Source organism: Pelobates fuscus, chromosome 1, assembly GCF_036172605.1.
Source record: "Pelobates fuscus isolate aPelFus1 chromosome 1, aPelFus1.pri, whole genome shotgun sequence".
Taxonomy (NCBI): Eukaryota; Metazoa; Chordata; class Amphibia; order Anura; family Pelobatidae; genus Pelobates; species Pelobates fuscus.
Window position 1 is genome coordinate 487,091,808 of NC_086317.1, and position 20,924 is coordinate 487,112,731.

At 49.7% G+C, this 20,924-nt stretch overlaps 1 long non-coding RNA gene across 1 annotated transcript in view; it reads right to left on the reverse strand.

The window, feature by feature from the left end:
* LOC134573219 (uncharacterized) overlaps positions 1-20,924 on the reverse strand; it is a 137,123-nt gene that overhangs the window by 24,411 nt on the left and 91,788 nt on the right. The gene's annotated exons all lie outside the window — the stretch shown is intronic.

Here is a 20,924-nt window from a genome sequence, read left to right on the forward strand (position 1 = left end):
ATGTACAATGTAATAGAGCAGCGGAAAATGCTAGCAGAATGCTTGGTTGCATAGGGAGAGGTATTAGCAGTAGGAAGAGGGAAATGCTCATGCCATTGTACAGAACACTGGTGGGACCACACTTAGAGTACTGGATACAGTACTGGAGACCATATCTTCAGAAGGATATGGATACCTTAGAGAGAGTTCAAAGAAGGGCTATTACACTGGTTCATGGATTGCAGGGTAAAATTCACCAGGAAAGGTGAAAGGATCTTGACAGGTATAGCTTGGTGAAAAGATGATAAAAGCATTTTAAATACATAAAGGGAAACAACACAGTAAAAGTGGAGACTATATTTAAAAGAAGGAAAACTACCATAACAAGAGGACATAGTCTCAAAAATATAGGGACAAAGGTTTAAAAATGATATCAGGAAGCATTACATTACTGAGAGGGTAGTGGATACATGGAATAGCCTTCCAACTGTAGTGGTAGAGGTTAACTCAGTAGAAGTGTTTAAGCATGCGTGGGATAGGCATAAGGCTAAGCACTTGCTGCTAGTAACAGATCTAGAATTAATATACTATAATGCCCAAAGTCTCAATTCCTATGCATATGCAATAATAAAATATCTGGGCTTACAACAAAAATTATGTTAGTCAGTCTTTTAATCTGGAGGCAAACATTATCCAGTAAAAACATTTTGAAACCAATCCCTAATTGTATTACCATTTGTTCAAGAAATCTTGGTTTATTAGAACTTTCTTTTAGTAAATATTCTTTAAGATAACCCCTCTTCCATCATGTTACCAATTTTTTTTTTTTTTTTTTATAATCTAACGTAACAACTTTGCATATTCCCTCTATCCACATTGCATAGTATTGCAACAAATCACACTTGCCTTTACATTTTTAACTCGTCCAAATAATTCTCTATCCCTGCATCAGATTCACTTTCCTAACCTTCGTAATAAACACTGAGCTGTACTCCAACACGATCCTATCAACTTCAATTAAAATAACAAACTACACAATTAGAATATTTTCTAGCAAAAAATTCCATTGTTAAGTCTTAACAGCAGCCTCTGAATAATTTTACTGAACGCAGAACTGAAAAACCAGGAATGTCACCCCTCCCTCTCCCCCCTAGCGTCTCACAGAAGGCAAGGAGGGAGGGGTGAGGAGAGAGAGCCAGCATGAAGTTTTTTTAACCATGTCAGCGCTGGAAGGACAGTTACGTTACAATTATTGCAAGCAAAGAGACACAAAATACAAAAACAATTATTATAATATACATATATCCTTAACCCTTTGTGATCTAGTTCTTCCTCAACCCTACCTTCCTGCTGAATAGCATTGCTACTCTGTACCAGTAAGCTTGCTTTCTTCTCTGTCAGTAATCTACCACATGAAGGCACAGCAATTTTACACACTTTAGCAATCTCTATCTTCAACTAGATCACACGCGCTAGCCAGCCCTTATTGGGCTTTTCTAACCCTGTTCCATTCCCCTCCTATACAGGCGTCCCAGATATAGGGGGAAAAGGTTTTAAACAGTGTCTACAATGGTGGACTGACACTCGAGAGGGGTGGGTCCCCCCCCAGTGCGTCTTCCCAAAACGTAGACTAGTCACTAATTGGAGGTGAGAAGTGTGTGACCAATCACTTCTCTCACAAGAGAAATAGTAGAGGATAGTATAATAGTATAGGAAGTGTAGAAGAGATAAAAAGGTAAGGAAAATCCTTAGAGACAGACACAGGAGTTCATGAGACTCCTAATTAAACAGACAAGACAACAATACAGTTGAAATACAGTGCATGCATCACAGTTCAAATGAAATCAACAGTAATCCCTTTCCTTTACTCGTGTGCTTACTCCAAAGTCACCTCCCTCAACCCCGTAGTGTCTCCGCTCGGAGAACGACTTTCGTAAGTCTCACTACCAGCGGACACGGAAAACAAGCAATGCCTACTTGAATCCCCCCAGGAAACAGAGCCCCCCTCACAAATAAAACAGAAAACTGGAATTCCACAAGCCCCAGCGCTCAGGGTTGTGGTTACCAAAGAAAACCGGACTCCCCCCAGCCGAAGCTGTGGGTTACCAAAACCGGACTCCCCTCAGCCGGAGCTGTGGGTTACCAAAACCGGACTCCCCTCAGCCGAAGCTGTGGGTTACCAAAACCGGACTCCCCTCAGCCGAAGCTGTGGGTTACCAAAACCGGACTCCCCCCAGCCGAAGCTGTGGGTTACCAAAACCGGACTCCCCCCAGCCGAAGCTGTGGGTTACCAAAACCGGACTCCCCCCAGCCGAAGCTGTGGGTTACCAAAACCGGACTCCCCCCAGCCGAAGCTGTGGGTTACCAAAAAGCTAGCTAGGCTGTAAAACAGGCAACAGAAGACCCAGGCAAATCCCCTCAGGTCCACCCCCCTTTATCCCAAAAGAGGTAAAATACAAACAGATAAACAGACAAACCGAAGACCCAGGCAAGTCCCCTCAGGTCCACCCCCCTTTATCCCAAAAAGGGGAAAACAAGCAAGACAGAACCCCAGGCAAATCCCCTGCAGGTCCACCCCCCCTTTATCTCAAAATGGGGAAACAGGCAAACAATTCAAACACAATTCAAACACACCCAGGCAACAGATAGACTAAAATGCAGGTAAACAAGTGAGTAACGAGACACCGGGCAAGATATTACCTGTCTTTGATGTCCTCCCGGGAAGCAGTCACAGACACGTGGACGGGTCAATCAAAGGGGCCGGAACATACCGGTGGCTCTGCAGAAGTCTCTACCGTGTACTTGGAGGTGATCAGTCTCCCTTCCTACCCCCAGGATTCCCCCGTCCAACAGCATCTTCCTTAGGACGGCTCACCGGCCAGACATAGCCCGATGCCCCACGTTGGATGCGCCAAATTGATGTAGATTAATTTAGAAATAAACAAATATGTTTAAATGTCTATCTGTTCCTGTCCAAATCTGAGATGATTAAATTGCGTATACGCAGAAGTAAGCTCACACTGACACATGGAGTTCAGGTTAAAAGCACTTCAGAAAATTTAATGCAATCTGGTTGGAAAACAGTTGTGCAGATCTTTTTAAAAGCAAAATGACATCATCATTGAATATCAGATAATAACAAATAAACATCATTAATTGGATTAAACATTATGTGACTAACTTCGTGTCCACCCACCAATATTATTAATTGGCTCAGGGGTTTGAGTGACCAGCTAGGTGTCCTCCCACCGGGAGGTGGTATTGTTCTGGACAAGGGTGTGGACAGAAGGCTCAGGCGCCATCTTTCCCAGCATGAGGTTTACTCGGTGGAAAGGGGGGCTTGAGCGTCATTTTACACAGTCAGTGATATCAGGCCTCATGTCCAGGTGCAAGGTCTCTTATGAATAGAACATTTCATTACTACTGTGTTCTCGTGGCCTTCAAACTATACTATCTTACAAGTTTAGGGAGTAGTCAGCAACTCCTGTGTCTTTGCAGGAAATACAGTCTTTGTCTACTATACTAATTGGGTTGGGAAATTCAGTCACGTAAGGTAGTTTTAAAATGAACAAGTTAAGTCATGAGGACAAAATGGAGGATTTGAAGAAGTCAGGTTTGGAGGACAAAATGGAGGATTGTCACAATATAAGGTTAAAATGGAGTTAGTACAATAATTCAATACAAGTACAATAAAGATTTTTAATAATCCCACATCACTAGAATCCCCATACTAAGTTAAGTATAACTACCGAACGGCCGGTCGTTCGGTAGTTTCCGTACGAAGTTCTGGATGTCTGGAGGTCTTAGCGGTATTCGCCTGTTTGCGCTTCCGATTTCAGTTCCATGCGTTCACAGGCAAATACCGCTGTTCGTACGCAAGATGGCCGCGAACACGTGTAAAGTCCCGAAATGGCGGCCACCTATTCAGAGCACAAAGAATTCGTATGAAATCATACGAACGGCTGTATTCTCCAGTAATGGTATTCCCATGCAATATATTCGTCTAAATCCCCTGGCTGTTCGGTTATATTAGCAGTCCAGACCTACAGCATAGTTAAAGGGCTAGAGTCAGCCTAATACAAATCCATATGCCCGAATATAGTGTTTAAAGTGCAATATAGTCCAGGACCATAGTCGCAGGGGAGGAGGCAGGCAAGCAGGCCTCTCCAGGACAAAGTGGCGAAGGGCACTTCGTCACACATCTCCCCTTTGGGGGGAAGACTAACCAGGCACCTGACCTTCTGTCGGTCAGTGCCTCCGTTAGTCGATCCACCAACCCACAATAAACAGATGTCCGAGTAGCCCCCCCACAACATCAAAGTACAGGAACAGCCCACCCACAACACACAGTCACTGCACCTGGGTATTTGGCTGTGGTAATGAGGCCACATGCCGAGGGTACTTGAAGGGCAGAGGCCAACTGCACTCTGCCCAGCTGCCAGCTCTTCCGCTGGGGTAGCCTGCAGGGCATCAGGCTCTGGACCAGGGACAAAGGTAGGGCAGAGGCCAACTTCACTCTGCCCAGCTGCCAGTGCTTCTACTGGGGTAGCCTGCAGGACATCAGGCTCTGGATCAGGGACAAAGGTAGGGCAGAGGCCGACTGCACTCTGCCCAGCTGCCAGCTCTTCTGCTGGGATGCTTGGAACATAGTCTGGCTCAGTAGCCAAAGGAACATGTACGTCAGTAGGGGTTAACATCGCCTCGGTTAACCCGGGTGCCACGCTAGGAGTTAACTGGGGAGGGGAATTTGTACTTACCCCCTCCTCTGGGTGTCCCGGTGAGGGTAGTTGGGGATCTGGACAGGCTGTCCAGCATCCCTGTAGGTCAGGCACAGAGACCACGGTCCCATCTGCGCCGTCTGGGGGATTGGTGTCTCCCCTTGTTAGGGTAAGCTGCCGCTGGGGAGAGGGGTTTCTGTGCTCCTCTCCCTGACACACAGGCTGCCGCTGGAGAGGGAGACCGCCTGTCTCCACTCCCGCACCATTGTCCTGTTGCTGTAGGGAGGGACCAACTGTCTCTGCTCTCTGTAGGACATACTGCTGCTGGGGGGGAAGGGCGACACCTTCGGCCCCCTGGGGTACACACTGCCGCTGGGGGGGAAGGACGACACCTTCAGCCCCCTGGAACACACACTGCCGCTGGGGAGGATGGACGACACCATCAGCTCCCTGGGGTACACACTGCCGCTGGGGAGAAAGGACGGCACCTTCTGCTCCCTGGGTTACACACTGCCGCTGGGGAGGATGGACGACACCATCAGCTCCCTGGGTTACACACTGCCGCTGGGGAGGATGGACGACACCATCAGCTCCCTGGGGTACACACTGCCGCTGGGGATCTGGGCCGACTGCCCAGCATCCCTGTAGGGCCGGTAGAGAGACCTCGGTCCCATCTCTACCTGCCATCTGGTGTTCATCGCCGGACCAGTCAGGGAGGTCTGGTTCTGCTTGTCGGGTAGGTTGGGGCTGCACGAAGCTGAGTAGGTGTATGTAGTCCTGCTCCAGCTCCCACTCCCTTGTTGCCAGGTGGGCCATGTCTTTTCTCACCTCGCGTTCGTCAGCCCAGACATACATGCCCATCCGGTAGTCGTAGATGTCCCAAAACCTAGACTCCTCCGTGCTGCCGAAATCAAGATCCTCCTCCATGGCATCCTGAAGTAGACCAGGACCATCATAATCATCCCCCTCCGGTCGGTCGTGCTCGGCCGTCCAGGGAGTAAGTCGAATGGTATGCCACCAGAGGGCCTGGTATGCGTTGTCTAGCCCGATCTCTCGCCATACCAGGGTCTCTAGTCTTGCCACCCACTCATCCAGGGGCTGCTCTCCCAATAGACATATTCGCATTGCCACACGCTTCTGTAGCCGCTGCTCATCACTGGGGAGGCCCTCACCTCGCCGCCACTGGGCGTCTTCCAGGGCATCATACCAGATTTCCTTTCTGGCTGCATCCCTGTAATCTGCGGCCTCCTCCTCCTCCTCATCATGGAACGCTGTCCGCAAACCAGCTGATTCCATCCTGCTGTAGCCAGGGGCGCTGCCCAATGGCTAGCGTTGCCCTCAATTGTAACTCCAAACGTTACCAGTGTCTCTGAGCTGCTTCTCCTCGCACTAGGACGCCATCCCACCGCTGCCACCAATGTAACGGAGCTCCGTGTACTCCGACCGAGTACCCTCCGTTGATGGATGCTCCTAGCGCTCTCAGAGGACTCCAAGCACTGCAGACGACACCACAACCACCGCAGGCTCCACAACCGCCGTAGCTTAACTGGAGCCGCGCCGTCTTCCGTCCACCCTGGATCGGCTTCTGTCCTCCAGGACCGCGTGGGGAAGACCTCTCCTCCAGGAGAGCGTAACAGGAACAAACTCTTAAAAGAGCTAAGTGATTAAGAGCTCAGGGAATATGCAGAGCATAGCAATCCCCAGTGTGATACAGCGATTCCCTCCAATAACGAGACGAGGCTACGTTTTGAAGGGTCAAGAAGAACTGAGGACTGGAACACCCAGCCTGCTTTTTATTAGGAAAGGATACACACAGGACACTCCCAGGGGGAGGATGAAATTGACCAATCACATGCATGGTAACACCCCCACGTCTCCTCCCCTCAGATAAACACATAACACAATTAAAACGTACATTATTTTACCCAAGTTCTGGATGTACCCCAAAAACAGGGGGTACAGCTTTAAGTCTGGTATCCCCAAATAGCCCTTGTACAGGGGAACAGTCTGTCCAAAAATTCGGATGAATAGTTCGGGAGATACAGAGCTCCAAAGTTTTGACGGACCGCACAGACCAACTAGCCGAAAATAGTTCCATGAGTTTTGGCCTTGCGGTCGGTCTCCGTTCGCACGGTAAAATATACGAAATTCTTGCCATCCATTCGCATCTTCGTGATCGCTAGAATCCCCATACTAAGTTAAGTATAACTACCGAACGGCCGGTCGTTCGGTAGTTTCCGTACGAAGTTCTGGATGTCTGGAGGTCTTAGCGGTATTCGCCTGTTTGCGCTTCCGATTTCAGTTCCATGCGTTCACAGGCAAACACCGCTGTTCGTACGCAAGATGGCCGCGAACACGTGTAAAGTCCCGAAATGGCGGCCACCTATTCAGAGCACAAAGAATTCGTATGAAATCATACGAACGGCTGTATTCTCCAGTAATGGTATTCCCATGCAATATATTCGTCTAAATCCCCTGGCTGTTCGGTTATATTAGCAGTCCAGACCTACAGCATAGTTAAAGGGCTAGAGTCAGCCTAATACAAATCCATATGCCCGAATATAGTGTTTAAAGTGCAATATAGTCCAGGACCATAGTCGTAGGGGAGGAGGCAGGCAAGCAGGCCTCTCCAGGACAAAGTAGCGAAGGGCACTTCGTCACACAGTGGGCACTTTGTAAATAGCCCCCCCTGCGACTCGTACTGCAATACAGTCCCCTGTGAGATGTTCTGTGGCCACTAGATGGTTCTGGACCAAAGTGATGGTGGCCCCGGAATCTCTTAATCCCTCCATCCGCTTTCCCTCTACATGTACCACTTGCCGGTGACCTTGGCGGTTATCAGAGGCCACCTGCACCGGGTTCACTTCATGGAGGGTGCCTAAGGGTTCCTCCATTTGAGTAGGGGTGGAAGGTTGAGCCAATGCTGTGGTCTGGTAGCAGTGGACTGCGGCTCGAGGGGTAGGTGGTGGTCGTTGAGGGGTCCAGGATGGTCTGGCCCGGTTTCGGGGACAATCCCTTTGTACGTGTCCAAGCTGGTTACAGGTATGGCACCGGATATGTGCCCTGTTGTTGTACCTGGGGGGTTGTGACTGGTAGGTCCCTCCTGGTCGGGGAGGCTCTTTAGTGGATGAGCGCTGTTCCCGCCGGGTGTCCTGATGCTCATCCGCTAGCTTAGCGGCCTCTTGTAAGGTGCAGGGTTTACGATCCCTTACCCAGTTCTGTAGTTCGTGGGACAAGCTCTTGTAGAATTGTTCCAGCACCAACAACTGCATGATCTCTTGGGGCGTGACGGCTTTTGCTGCCTCAATCCACCCGGTAGCTGCACGCTGTAGCCGGTGTGCGAATTCTGCATGCGAGTCCTTTTCTGGTTTGATCAGCGCCTGGAACTGCAGTCGGTATGCCTCAGGTGTAATGGCATGCCGTGCGAGGAGGGCTAGTTTTACCTTCTGATAGTCCCGGCTATCCTCCGCCGGCACGGCTCGGTAGGCATCTGCTGCGCGGCCTGTTAGGTTACCAGCTAGCAAGGGCACTTGGTCTTGGGTGCTGATGGCATGCAGCTGGCACAACCGTTCAAAGTCCTGTAAATAGCCATCAATGTCCCCCTCTGTATCGGTAAAGGCTTTAAATGCCTGGTATGGTATCTTTGCTTTTGCTGGCAGGGTAGGGACAGACGTTGTGTTTCCCTCCCCTGCTTGTTGGTTCCTCTGCGTCGTTCGCAGCATGATGTAAGTCTGTACATCGTTGTAAACTCGGTCTGCCATCTGGTCCGCTAGGGCTGGTGGGAATAAAGCCATCCTGCTCCTATATTCCTTAGCAAACTCGGATTCCTCTTCCTCCCTCGGAGGTGCTGCAGCAGCTGCGACTCTGTCTCCTTCAATTAGCTCTGCGACCAGGACAGCCTTTGTTTTGTTGCTTGCTATCCTCCCTCTCGCTTCTAGTAACTCTTTTAGCGTGTCCCGTTTCAAAAGGGTATAATCCGTTTCCATTCACCGGCTGTTCGTATGTTTCTCTGTATTCCCGAACTCCGATTTCATCCGAATGGTCTAGCTCACGGATTCGTATTCTCTTTTCATTCAGTTCGTTTAAATTCCTGCCGAACGCTTCTTGCTGTGTAGTTAAGATCCCGTCGCTTGCCACCAATTGTAGCGGAGTAGAGGTATGATCCAAGGTATCTCCGCTGGTAGACAGGAACAGCAATCCAAGACAGGTACAAGACAGGTAGCGTAGTTACAATCCCTTCCCTCCAAGAACTAGACGACACATAGCTTGGAGGTCAACTGAGGTTTTATTCACACACTTGCAGTATTTATGGGAATTCCCATGCAAGGGGTTTCCCTACAGACAATTCAGGGGTGAAGGAACTGGGGACTACGTGGGGGACTGGAACAGAGGGACATTTCCCCCATAATACACTGCTGCACGAGAGGGACCCTCCCACCTGGATATACCATTAAGTGCATTATCCCCTCGTGCAGCAGAAACATACTTTTGCATTAAAATATATATTGGGAGTATTATTCAACAGATTTCGGCGAACAGGCGTTCGGCAGATAGCTGGGGTCGGGGCGCACATTCCCTGAAAGTGCCGCTCCGATCCCAGCTTAAATGACCGAACGCCGCACATATTACATTTATTTTCAAAGTTCTCCCCAAACTACCGAAGGATCCCATAGACCTTGATCCCGAAAGACCGGGGCTCCCGAACGGCTTGGAAGTCCAGCGGTATTCGTGCCGCCGAGTGTCTGATTTTAGTTCCAGACACTCGACGACCGAACACCGCTGGGCTAACAAAGGATCCAAGATGGCCGACCGCCGCGTGGTCGGTAGCCGAACAACGGCCACCCGGAATCCTCTTAATTTACCGTTTGCAACAATGTTGCAACCTTTAATGAGAGCCACACGACCTTCTGAGGGTGGTCTCCATTCGGCAGTTTGTTTGTTTCACGAACAGGGATGGAAATCTCTGTTCGTGGAACAATTACCTGCATGCCGACGGGTTTTACACCGCCAACATGCGAACACGCTGAACATACATTACATTACTCTTGCGTACCCTTGGTTCTTAAAGGGATACGTACAGGCTTTAAATAAAAATACAGGTTTAATAAAGGCTGCTGCCGCCACACTGTCCTTTAAAAAACGGTATATAATATGTGTTGGTGCAATAAACGAGAGAGATGCAAATTGCAGTTGAACGCAAACAGCAAGAAAATGCAAAAAATGCTTGTGTCTTTAAGCGTAAGACAAGCTTCTGAAGCTGTGTCCTTAAGGGGTTAAAACTTGAAACTTAGTTCACATGCACCAATTTCTCTGGACCATCTTCTTTCTACGTTATGATTGGAGTTCACCTGTGGCAAATTTTAACAATTGGATGTGATTTTAAAAGGCACACACCTGTCCAGGCCCAGACTGGCCATCGGGCAAACTAAGCAAATGCCTGGTGGGCCACGATGGCCATGGGCCAAGGCCGGCAGGGGATATCAGAGGATCACCCATGCCGGCCCATTTACAGCCGGCACCATTCAAGCACCGGCCCTGTTGTGTGCCATGACAGGCTGGTGGGGAGATCAAAGGTCTCCCTCATTGGCCCAAAGGCACTGAAAACCATAAAGATGAGGGGAGGAGGACCTGCGAGCTCTAGCCTGCAGCTTCACCGGGTTCCTCGAGCAAGCTTCAAGCATTGCCCCAGCAGGCCAGATCTCGTGAGAGGAGTGAAGTCTAGCCAGAGGAGCTATAAGCTAGAGTTCACTCACCACCGGAACTCCATGGATTACAATGTCCCCCCTCATGGGCCAAAGGTAAGAAGGGAGGGGGAATATAAAGTCTAAAACTATAACAAAGTGTAAATATTGGCCCTTTCCTGATATTATTTTGCAATATTATTCAATGCAGCAGCTGGAAACACTCTGTGGGCACACCAAACAACCCACAAACACAACAATCTGAACAAACATGCACTCAAACATACACATGTGTAGGTGATACACTCGTTCCCAATACATGTGAGTGCAGCGCTTACAAATACAAATAGTGACTTACCCCTCGAATGAAACAATAAGTAGATACATGGAAACAAAATTGAAAATAAAAATGGAAAATATAGCATAGTATTTTAGTGAAATTTTAAAACACACAAAGCAAGTGAAAATAAACTCACATATATTAGAGCCTTTTCACGACATAGGCTCTAAACTTTGCAGCCTCCTGGCCTTTAAGGTGGCAAACACAACCTTCTAGTGGTATTCGAATCAGCAACTCCCAGTGGGGCACATGTAAGTTAAAAACAGTAGGAAAAAGTAAAGCTTCTAGGTGCAGTGTTCTTGATTTCAATTGTGGAAGATTTAACAATTAAAAGCAGTGCTCAACTATTTCGGAGCCTTTCCAAAATTGGCTCCACGTTATTCAGCCTTGTGTAACACTCCCCTTCTGAAACCCAGATATCAAATGAGGATAAAAAAGGGTAAGTATAACACCTTTTATCACCAGGGAAAATTTAAAATACAAAATAAAACAATATAGTAAAATAACAATATAGGCAATAAATACAATCTTCACCTTCTTCCTGAGACGCGTTTCGCCTGTATAGTCGGCTTTCTCAATCAGACCCCCTATGCACATACTAGATTCTTTGTAAGCAAACACACTACATTTCCTAAACACACTCTCTGCAGCCCCTACACACACTACATCACGTATACACACATACACTACAGCCAGGGCCGGCGCTACCTGCAAGGCGACCTAGGCAGCCGCCTAGGGCGCACCTTAGCAGGGGGCGCCGGATCCCTGTGCCCAGAGTCCCTGCTGCGCCTCCTCATGCTGCGCCGCCTGAGCGCTCTTGCAAGCCTCAGGCGGCGCAGCACTGCTGTGTGGAGGGCAGCCGGGTTTGAGTGACCGGCAGGAGGGAAGCGCAGAGCGCTCCCTCCTGCCGGTCTCTCAATGTAGCGTGGCTGGGCGGCGTGGAACGCGGGACAGGAACCTCTGTTTCCTGTACCCGGCCACCGGCGGAATGACAGGAAGTGAGCACCGCCGGCGGCTGGGTACAGGAAACAGAGGTTCCTGTCCCGCGCCGCCTGGCCACGCTACAAAGGCGGGAATGAAGAGTGCGGTAGGGACAACTGAGAACTGAGGGAGAGGGGGGGGGAGTAAGGAGAACTGAGGGGGGGAGGAGTAAGGAGAAGGGAGGGGAGTAAGGAGAACTGAGGGGGGGGAGTAAGGAGAACTGAGGGGGGGAGTAAGGAGAACTGAGGGGGGGGGAGTAAGTAGAACTGAGGGAGGGGGGGAGTAAGGAGAACTGAGGGAGGGGGGAGAGTAAGGACAACTGAGGGAGGGGGGGAGTAAGGCCAACTGAGGGAGGGAAGGAGGGCAGGGTGGGGGAGTAAGGACAACTGAGTGGGGGGGAGTAAGGACCACATGGGGGGGAGTAAGGACCACATAGGGAAGGGGGGGGAGTAAGGACCACTGAAGGAGGGGGGTAAGGACCACTGAAGGAGGGGGGTAAGGACCACTAAGGGGGTTCGCAGAGGGAGGATCACTAAGGGGGGGGGAAGGACCACCAAATGGAGGTAAGGAGGGAGGACCACTATGGAGAGGGGAGAAGGGTAAGGACCACTAATGGGGGGGGAAGAGGATAATGACCACTGAGGGGAGGGAGATTACCACTAAGGGGGTGAGAGCACTATGGCACAGAAGGGGAGAATACTGAGGGACAGGAGGGAAGGGGGAATCACTAATTGACTTCAGGGGAGAGCACTATGACATTTTTTTTTTTTTAAAATAAAGAGCTGCTTCCCTCCCTCTATCCTACCCCACAATCCCTCTTGTTTACACTACACACATACACAATGCATCCCCCCGCACACACACACACACACACACACATAAACATACAATGTATCCCTACTCACACACAGACACACCCGAAACACACAATACATCCCTTACGCTCACACAAACACTCATTCTCTTACACACAGAAACAAAATGCATCTCTTACACACTCAATGCACCCCTTACAGACACACACTGCATTCAATTACATACACAGAAACACACCTTGCATCCCTTACACACACACACACACACCCAGAAACATACAATGCATTCCTTACACGCAAACACACACTGGATCCACTATACACACACTACATCCCTTACACAAATTGGTATCCCTATACACTTCATTCTATAAGAACACACACATTACATCCTCTACAATAACACATAAAACATCCCCTACACACATACACTCCACTCCCTGTGAGAGAACTCATGGGTGGGCCATATAGGTGGATTTATGAGTGGGCATTATAGGCATACTCACGGTCAAGCCCTGGGGGCCCAGACCTTGAGCTGTGTAAGGGGCCCTAAAAATGGAGCTGCTTCCTGTTTGTTAATTGTTGTGAGCACTGTTACAAACAAACAGTCTCCAGAGAGCCTCTTCTACACCAGACCTGTGGAGCCAGACTGAGCCCATCATCAGCCTCTTGTCCTCATCTGGTGGTAAGTAGTCAATCCAATATATTATTAGTGGCACTAATCTCTAATTTACCTCACATGAAATGGATACTATAGTCACCAGGAGCACTACAGCATAATGTAGTGGTTCTGGTGTCTATAGCCTGTGCCTGTAGGCTTTTTAATGTAAACACACTGTCTTTTCAGATAAAAGACACTTTGTGAAGACTGGCGTTGGCCCATATGGCAGAGCATATGGGCGGGGCATTGTGATGTCACATGGTGGGCAGAACATATGGGGGGGGGCAAATTTTTTTTGCCTAGGGCGGCAAAAATCCTTGCACCGGCCCTGATGATACACTATTCAAAGCCAGGTGTGCAAAGCTTGTAATATGATACACTATTCAAAGCCAGGTGTGCAAAGCTTGTTGTATGATACACTATTCAAAGCCAGGTGTGCAAAGCTTGTTGTATGTTACACTATTCAAAGCCAGGTGTGCAAAGCTTGTTGTATGTTACACTATTCAAAGCCAGGTGTGCAAAGCTTGTTGTATAATACACTATTCAAAGCCAGGTGTGCAAAGCTTGTTGTATGATACACTATTCAAAGCCAGGTGTGCAAAGCTTGTTATATGATACATGTAACGGAATGCAATAGTATAGTCCACGGGTTCCGTTGGTATTCCAGGTAATCCACAGTCAGAGTTAGAAAGCAAGGCAACATCCCCAATCCTCCCAATAACCGGACGAAACACAGTTTGGGAGTCAACTAACTGGCTTTATTCACAGCTGGCATATTTATACAGTTCCCAATGCAAGGGGTTTCCATACAGTTATTTCAGGGGATTTCTCCCATCATGCAGTATAATTCTCCCAACAGGCTGTGCTGCACGAGAGGGATACTCCCACTAAAATGGACGGTTAAGTGGATTATCCCCTCGTGCAGCAGAACTGACAATCTATATTAAAATACGGTTTTTGAGTTTCATTCGGTAGATTAACGTGACCGAACGTTCGGTCGATAGCTGGGGTCTGAGTGCATCTTTTGGGCGAATACCGCTCAGCTCCCAGCTGAATTGAACGAACGCCGCATGAAATACATTTAACCATCGAGTTCGGTTTAAAACTACCGAACACCGATGGGGAACGAAATGTGATGAGAGCGGAACTCCCGAACGCTCTGGAAGTCCAGCGGTGTTCGTATCATTGAGTAGCCGTTTTTAGTTCCAGGCACTCGACGACCGAACACCGCTGGAGAGACAAAGGATCCAAGATGGCCGACCGCCGCATGGTCGGTAGTCGAACGACGGCCACCTAGGAGAGCCTTTAATTACCGATTGCAACATTGTTGCAATTGGTTAATGAGCGCCACACGACTCTAAGTGTGTGGTCCACCTGGGGAGCCCGTATTCGTTTGGCGAACGGCCCGGATAGCCGCAGTTCGTCAAACTAAGTGTTTGCATGCTGGTAGCTTAGGGCTGCCAGCATGCGAACGGCCATAGATAATACACACATAACACAAAAATATACAGTCCCCCCCTACAGCCTACGGACAACCTTGGTACAGCATAGTCCAGAAGTGGCTAGATTTGCCACAATGCTCCCCCAGAACCAAGCCGGCATACACAGTCTGATCCCAACGGATCGGCTTGGGGATGTCCGGGAGAGCACTCACAGATCACTTTTCAAGTTCAGTTTGTCTGGATAACCCGTCGGCGTTACCGTTTTGTTTCCCTGGGCGGTAATGTATGGTGAAGTCGAAGGGCTGCAGCGCCAAACTCCAGCGCAACAGCCTGGCATTGTCCCCAGCCACACGGTTCAGCCACACCAACGGGTTGTGATCTGTGAGTAAGGAAAAAGGTTGTCCATACAATTACGGCTGTAGCTTTTTAAGGGCCCACACCACGGCCAGGCATTCTTTTTCAATGGCGGCGTAGCTCACTTCACGGGGCAACAACTTTCGGCTCAAGTAAGCTACGGGATGTTCTCCGCCATCTGCTCCCACTTGGCTCAGCACTGCCCCCAATCCAAACATTGAAGCGTCTGTGTGGACAAGAAATCTTTTAGTTGGATCAGGAGCAGTAAGTACAGGAGCATTAGTTAAAGCAGTTTTGAGTTGTTGAAATGCCTGTTCACACTCTGGGGCCCAGACAACCTGTCGGGGAAGGTTTTTGCGGGTCAGGTCCGTCAGGGGTTTGGCCAGGGCGCTGTAGTTGGGTGCGAACTTTCTATAATACCCTGCAGTCCCTAGAAAAGCTAATACCTGAGTTTTGGTCCTTGGGGTAGGCCACTTTGCCACGGCCTCAATCTTGGCTGGTTCGGGTTTCTGCTGCCCACACCCCACTCGGTGCCCCAAATACTGCACTTCGGCCATCCCTATGTGGCACTTACTGGGCTTTAAGGTTAACCCTGCCTCCCCAATACGATCTAAAATAGCCCCTATATGGCGTAGGTGCTCTTCCCAGGTCTGGCTAAATATGGCGATGTCATCTAAGTACGCACAGGCATACTCTTGAATGCCGTCCAGTAGCCGATCTACCAAAAGGTGGCTGAAAGGTGGCCGGAGCGTTTTTCATTCCGAATGGCATGACCCTGAACTGATACAAGCCAAACGGAGTGACAAACGCCGACTTGGGGATGGCATCATCGGCTAGTGGAATTTGCCAGTATCCCTTACACAAATCAATGGTAGTGAGATCCTGGCCCCGTGCCATCTTATCCAACAGCTCGTCTATTCGGGGCATCGGGTAGGCATCCGACACCGTTTTGTCGTTTAGCCTCCGGTAGTCGACACAGAACCGGGTCGTGCCGTCCTTTTTAGGTACAAGTACTACCGGCGATGCCCAGGGGCTATCTGAGGGTTCGATAACCCCTAGCTGTAACATCTCGTTTAACTCTGCCTTCATATGGGTCCTGACTGACTCGGGGACCCGATATGGGGCCTGTCGCATAGGTAGCTGTCCCGGGGTTTCAACTCGGTGAGTGGCCAGCGGAGTGTACCCAGGCAAATTGGAGAAGGTAGCCCCTTTAGCTACAATCAGCTCTTGTACCTGTGCCCGCTCCTGAGGGCTTAGCCGCTCCCCCAGCTGAACCCCCCGGGAGGGCTCTATCGGCTCTTCTGGCTCTAATAGGTCAGGTAGGGGTAGATTCTCCTGATCCTCCGAGGCGGAGGCGCAGATCGCCGTCACATCCTCTATCCTCTCATGGTAGGGTTTGAGCATGTTCACGTGGAGCATGCGTCTCTTCCCTACCCCTGAGCAGGGGCCAATCACATAGGTGGTGTTGCATCTCTGCTCCACCACCTGGTATGGGCCTTGCCAGATGGCCTGCAGCTTGTCTGTGCGAATGGGTTTTAAAATCAAAACCTTCTGCCCCACTTGAAAGCTGCCGTCTCTGGCTCCCCTATCGTACCAGCGGCGCTGGCGTTGCTGGGCCGCCTGGAGGTTGGTGCGCACGGTCTGAGTCAGCGCCTCCAGACGGTCCCGGAACTCCAGTACGTATGATACAATAGGGGTTCCCTCGGTGCTACTCTCTCCCAGTGTTCCCTAATTAGATTCAAGGGCCCTCGTACCCTTCTCCCAAACAGTAATTCGAACGGGGAGAATCCTGTCGATTCTTGGGGGACCTCTCTATATGCAAAGAGCAGGTGAGGTAGAAACCTCTCCCAGTCTTTGTGGGTTTCCCCAAACGTACGAAGCATCTGCTTCAGCGTACCGTTGAATCTCTTGCATAGTCCATTAGAATGGGGGTGGTAGGCGGAATTGACTATTGGCTTAATGCCACATACCTTCCACATATGTTGGGTGACCTCGGCGGTGAATTGGGTGCCCCGGTCCGATATTATTTCTTGGGGAAACCCCACCCTGGAGAATACCTTCATTAAGGCCTCCGCTACTGTTTCAGCGTGAATATTAGTAAGCGCTACGGCCTCGGGGTACCTGGTGGCGTAGTCTACTACGGTTAGGATATACCTTTTTCCAGAGGGTCTGGGCTTTGGCAGGGGCCCCACTATGTCTACGGCTACCCTGCTGAAGGGCTCTGCAATAATGGGCAGGGGACATAGCTTGGCCTTGTGGCGGTCACCTCGTTTACCTATTCGCTGGCAAACGTCACAGGAGGTGCAATACTGTCGCACGTCCTTAGAAATTCCGGGACAGAAGAAGGAGTGCGTTAGGCGATATCTGGTACGGGTCATCCCTAGGTGTCCGGACAAGGGAATATCATGAGCAATCCTAAGTAGCTCCTGCCTATATTTCTGGGGCACCACTAGCTGTTTTGTTGTCATTGTGACGGACCCTCCCACTTCCTTCTCCGCGATGCGGTACAGTAACCCTTTCTCCCATGTGTACCGCTCCCCCTCTAGCCCTGCCTGGTCAGTGTGTACCTTGTCCCGATATATCTGTAGGGTGGGGTCTGCCTTCACCTCTGCCTCAAAGGTAGTCGGGGTATCCCAGGACTTGTGTGTCGTGTGGGGGTCATGGTCTCTTACCTGAGCCTCAGAGTGTATTGGTGAAGCCGTGGTGCGAGCCTGCTGCCGGGTAGTCATGGGATGGGCTTCCTGGTGTGGGGTCTGGGGTATAAATGCAGAAGTCATCTGGCCCAAGGCATTCCCCAGTACAACATCTGCGGGTAAATTTTGCATAAGCCCCACTTCCACAGTCCCCTCTCCCACACCCCAATCCAAATGCACCTTGGCAGTGGGTAGTCTGTACACCGCTCCCCCTGCCACTCGCACTGCCACTGATCCGCCAGTGTGGGTTGAACCTGGGACTAAATGCGGTGCAACCAAAGTTAGGGTGGCCCCGGAATCTCGGAGCCCTTGTACCTCCTTCCCTTCCAGGGTCACTAGCTGGCGGTGATGCTGCCGAACCGACATCACCTCGTGGAGTACTCCTAGAGGTTCCTCGGCCTGGGCGCTCAACATTTCCTGGGTGGCTGGTGCTACTTGATAATGATGAGCAGCAGCCCTTGGTGACAAATTTTGTCGAACCTGGTTCCACGCTTGTCTGCTCCGGTTCTGAGTGCACTCTCGGGAGATATGTCCCCACTGTTTGCAGGTGTGACATTGGATGTTAGCCCGGCCATTGTATCGGGAGGGGGGTGGTGGATTACTTGGCGTGGACCTGGACAGGGGTACTGTGGGGCCGGTAGGGGTAAAGTTACTGGGTGGCACGGTGAGTCGAGGATAAGTTTTACTTTGGAGTCCGTGATGCCTCCTGGCATCAAAATGTTGATCAGCTAGTCGAGCCGCTTCGGTTAGGGTGAGGGGTTTTCGATCTCTCACCCATTCTTGTGCCTCTGGGGACAAGCCATTAAAGAATTGCTCCAGCAGCATTAACTGCCGCAATTCTTCCATAGAGGTAGCGTTGCTGGCTTGTATCCACCCTTGTGATGCTTGGTCCAGCTTGTGCGCCCACTCTGCATGGGAATCTTTTTCGGGTTTGCGCAAGCCTCTGAACTTGCGCCGGTACGCCTCTGGGGTAATGGCATACCTCTCTAAGATCGCCCTTTTTACTTTTGGGTAATCTTTGCTGTCCTCTCGGGGCACAGCGCGGTAGGCTTCTGCTGCCCTACCCGATAATTTGCCTGCCAGTAGAGGTACCCATACGGCTGGTTCCAAGTCGTGCAAATCACACAGCCTCTCGAAATCTTGTAAATGCCGTCAATCTCATCTTTTTCTTCACAAAACACTTTAAATGCGTGATATGGGATTTTGGGTTTTACCTGTCCGTATATGGAGGCAGTAACAGACTCTGCCCTGGGCGGTGTCTCCGGGGTGCGGTTTGCCATCAGATAATCATGCACATCCGACATCAGCACAGTCAATATATCCAGGGGTACTGGTTGTGGTAGAAACTCCACCCTGGTTCTCAGCTCTCTCTGGTATGGGGTCTCTTCCATGGCTGGTGGAGGTGTAGCGCTGCGAGCTCTGTCTCCCTCCATCAGTTCGGCGATCAGCACAGCTTTGGATTTGTTGCTGGCTATCTTACCCCTGGCTTCCAGTAGCTCCTTTAAAGTCTGCCGTTTCAATACGTTAAATTCAATCTCCATACGAATTGCCCTTGCTTTCCTTGTTCGGTAGTTTCAGCTTACACGAACGCTGCTTTTCGGCTGTAAGGTTGGATCCCGTCGCTTGCCACCAATTGTAACGGAATGCAATAGTATAGTCCACGGGTTCCGTTGGTATTCCAGGTAATCCACAGTCAGAGTTAGAAAGCAAGGCAATATCCCCAATCCTCCCAATAACCGGACGAAACACAGTTTGGGAGTCAACTAACTGGCTTTATTCACAGCTGGCATATTTATACAGTTCCCAATGCAAGGGGTTTCCATACAGTTATTTCAGGGGATTTCTCCCATCATGCAGTATAATTCTCCCAACAGGCTCTGCTGCACGAGAAGGATACTCCCACTAAAATGGACGGTTAAGTGGATTATCCCCTCGTGCAGCAGAACTGACAATCTATATTAAAATACGTTTTTTGAGTTTCATTCGGTAGATTAACGTGACCGAACGTTCGGTCGATAGCTGGGGTCTGAGCGCATCTTTTGGGCGAATACCGCTCAGCTCCCAGCTGAATTGACCGAACGCCGCATGAAATACATTTAACCATCGAGTTCGGTTTAAAACTACCGAACACCGATGGGGAACGAAATGTGATGAGAGCGGAACTCCCGAACGCTCTGGAAGTCCAGCGGTGTTCGTATCATTGAGTAGCCGTTTTTAGTTCCAGGCACTCGACGACCGAACACCGCTGGAGAGACAAAGGATCCAAGATAGTCGAACGACGGCCACCTAGGAGAGCCTTTAATTACCAATCGGTTGCAATCGGTTAATGAGCGCCACACGACTCTAAGTGTGTGGTCCACCTGGGGAGCCCGTATTCGTTTGCCGAACGGCCCGGATAGCCGCAGTTCGTCAAACGAAGTGTTTGCATGCTGGTAGCTTAGGGCTGCCAGCATGCGAACGGCCATAGATAATACACACATAACACCAAAATATACAGTCCCCCCCTACAGCCTACGGACAACCTTGGTACAGCATAGTCCAGAAGTGGCTAGATTTGCCACAATACACTATTCAAAGCCAGGTGTGCAAAGCTTGTTGTATGATACACTATTCAAAGCCAGGTGTGCAAAGCTTGTTGTATGTTACACTATTCAAAGTCAGGTGTGCAGAGCTTGTTGTATAATGCACTATTTAAAGCCAGTTGTGCAAAGCTTGTTGTATGATACACTATTCAAAGCCAGGTGTGCAAAGCTTGTTATATGATACACTATTCAAAGCCAGGTGTGCAAAGCTTGTTGTATGTTACACTATTCAAAGCCAGGTGTGCAGAGCTTGTTGTATAATACACAATTTCAAGCCAGGTGTGCAAAGCTTGTTGTATGATACACTATTCAAAGCCAGGTGTGCAAAGCTTGTTATATGTTACACTCTTCAAAGCCAGGTGTGCAAAGCTTGTTGTATGATACACTATTCAAAGCCAGGTGTGCAAAGCTTGTAATATGATACACTATTCAAAGCCAGGTGTGCAAAGCTTGTTGTATGATACACTATTCAAAGCCAGGTGTGCAAAGCTTGTTGTATGTTACACTATTCCTATACCTGGTTATTCACGGTAGTGAGACGTTTAGTCCAAAAATAGTCCAATTAGAGAAATTATTTTCACTATTCGTGAGAATTCGAGTGAATTTCAAACTAAAGCCAAACTCGGCGGCAGTTTGGCCGCTCTCGCCTTTGGCGCTATATAAATAATAATATAATAA